Raw genomic sequence first — 2853 nt, forward strand, 5'->3', positions numbered from 1 at the left:
ACAGAGATATAGATATATAGATACATAGATTATAGATAGATACATAACCTCTCAGTCATTTGATAACTCATTTCATTGTTTGTCATTAAATATTGGTCATGTCTGATACTGGTTTTCCTATAATGACAGATTTTCCTCATAATGATACATGCATATCTGCCTCTAACACCAGGTCCTGGTCTCTATCTTGTAATGGTAGAGCACATAGTATGGCAGGTAGGTAAACTTGGCAATAACATGGGGGGTCAGCTTTGAAAGTCAAAAGAAACACAACCTTAAAGTAATGATTCTTGCTTGTAGCGAAGCCTCTCTCTTGTCTACCAGAGGATGCATTACATGAGTGACTACCAACCCCTAAAAGACTCGTAAATTCCAAGTTTGATTGCACATCTAGGCACTTGCACACAAAGCCAAGTCATCATCGGCAATCTGTGTGTAAGGAATGGAGAAAAACATATTTTGGAGAAGCACTTACCTCTGTTAGCAGAGGTTGCAGCAGACATGTTCCAAAGCTAGTGATTTTCAGTTAGGAATGGATCACAGGGTGAGTTTTCTCCAGTGTGGATCCAAATGACTAAAATCCTCTGTCAGGCTATAATGGAGTGAAATGTAATGTCAGCCTGGTTCTAATTTTAGCTCACGGACAAAGCTGAGAATAGCAGGAATCACATGGGGCTTCTGTGTACAGCTCAGCTGATAACGTTTGAGATGCATTCTGTAGACTGCACCACAAACATTCTGAAAGGCTCAGGCAGAACGATTTCTAAGCTCCAGAAAAAAATTCTTACTGAAAGTCTCTCCCCTTTTCGTACCTTCCAGATCTTATGTACTCAGTAGAATGCAATGGATCTATTTGAAACAAAGAAATTGGAAAATACACGAATGTGTGGCGTAACAAAGCCTCTTCATTGTAAATATTTGAACTAAGGCACAGATGCTTCAGTAAAACAATGAATGTGGGGGAAACATGGGTCCCAGAGGAACCCCAACTTTTGCTGCACCTCAGCCTCCATTTGGGAAGGGGCATGCTAATGACTGTGTTTGCCTCTGGGGCATTCCCAAGCTTGAAATTTAATTACTTTTCAACTTTTATCTCTCAGCTTTCACAGACAGCACTTAACTCCAAGTTCCTAAAAATTGTACATCTGGAGAATTGGCTCAGTAGTTAACAGCACTGGCTGCTCTTTCAAGAGATATGGATTCAATTCCTACCATCCACGTGGTGGCTAACAATGGTAACTCCAGTTCCAGGGGACTCCAATGCCCTTTTCTGACCTCCACAGGCATTGCACGACATGGAAACGCACTGAATGTTCTTGTAGAAGACCCGGGTTCAGTTCCCAGCCATCCACCTGGCAGCTAGCAACTGTCCTTAACTCCAGTTTCAGGGGACTGGACGCCCTCTTTTGACCTCCGTGGGCATTGCACGCATGTGGCTCATTTACATGCAGATAAAACACTCATAACACATAAAAAATATATATAAATAAAAGATCAGAAACATCCAAAGCGTAGCCTGCATGCAAGGGCTGTGAACAACTAACTTTGATGAAGAAAATCAAGTGTCTGATCGATGAGAAAAAGAGAAATCCCTACATGGCATTTCTAAGCAGTGTACAAAAGAAACAGAAATTAAGGTGGAAATCCCATTCCAAAAAATGTGGGCGTATCCTGACCCAAAATCATGTTCACAGGAAAGGGAATGGGCCCTTTGGCACACCTGAGTGTAAGAATTATAGATCACTGACTCTAATGAGATATGATTTCTCTGACACCCAGCTCAGATGTGTTATGTAAGATGGATGGGGTTTTTCATTTGGAAATAGAAGACACAATGTCGGGAGTATGTGGGGGGTGGTGGGTAAGGTTGGAGATGGAGGAGAAGGTCTAAATATAAACAAAGTTCATTGTATGAAATTCTTGAATCAATAAAATATATCTTAAACATACAAAAGATTTAGTCTGGACAAGAAGCTATGAAACTAATTTTAATTCAAAGAATCCTGAAACTGCAACAACCAAACTGCTACTCCCCCTGGAAAGTATAGTATAACATAATTAGCATGCATGATTTTCATTTAGAACAAATAGAAATTAAATCCATCTTTATAATTCTGTATGTATCACACCTTAGGAAAACCATGTAGGCTCCTGCCCTTGGGCAGGTGACCATGCCCTGGCCCGTCCTTTGCCTATGGAATTAGACATACCAAAGACCAAGGACAGCAGGGACCTCATTGACACTGGTGGTATTTCAGGACAAGGTGAACATCAAGGACTTCCAATATGATGAGGACTTGGTGATGTATTTCTACCCCTGAGCATCACCAAGGAAGATTTGGAGAAGGGGAAGACATGGCAATGTGTACTAACTGCTCCCTCATTACAAAAGTGATTCATGACAAAGATCATGTGTGGAGGAACAGTCCCAGCACTTTGAACCAACAAAGAAATATTCAAGTGCTAAAGAAGCCTTCAGGGACTCCTAAACCTTGAACAGCAGGGGATGAGCTCAGAAGGACATATCAAGCCCTGAGCTCCTGGCTTCTCCACAGAACAGCTGTTTGGTAGTTTGGGATCCCATTTGTGTGCATCTTTTTATCCACTGCTGAGGTCATTCTCATAGAGTAGTGAGCCCATGACATAACAGACCTGGAATTCAGACCTCAAAATGGGAAGAATTCCTAACCATCCATCTGAATGTAAAGGAAAAGCCTTTTAAATCAGTGTTTTGTTTTCCTCGTGGTTGTGTCATGTGTGTGTCTTAAACTCAATTCACTATCTGAAAACAGCATCATCATTCAAAAACATCATCTACCTGAGAGTTCTTTTTTTAAAAAAAAATTGTGTTTT

At 40.9% G+C, this 2853-nt stretch overlaps 1 protein-coding gene and 1 pseudogene across 1 annotated transcript in view; one reads left to right on the forward strand and one right to left on the reverse strand.

The window, feature by feature from the left end:
- Lrrc39 (leucine rich repeat containing 39) overlaps positions 1-602 on the reverse strand; it is a gene marked incomplete in the record, with an annotated part of 13856 nt that extends 13254 nt beyond the window's left edge. The window contains 1 exon segment of the mRNA XM_029569065.1: positions 476-602.
- Positions 603-1834: 1232 nt separating this feature from the next.
- Positions 1835-2467, forward strand: LOC103743350 (annotated as a pseudogene).
- Positions 2468-2853: the final 386 nt, after the last annotated feature.

Source organism: Nannospalax galili, unplaced genomic scaffold, assembly GCF_000622305.1.
Source record: "Nannospalax galili isolate Female #2095 unplaced genomic scaffold, S.galili_v1.0 scaffold2362, whole genome shotgun sequence".
Lineage (NCBI taxonomy): Eukaryota > Metazoa > Chordata > Mammalia > Rodentia > Spalacidae > Nannospalax > Nannospalax galili.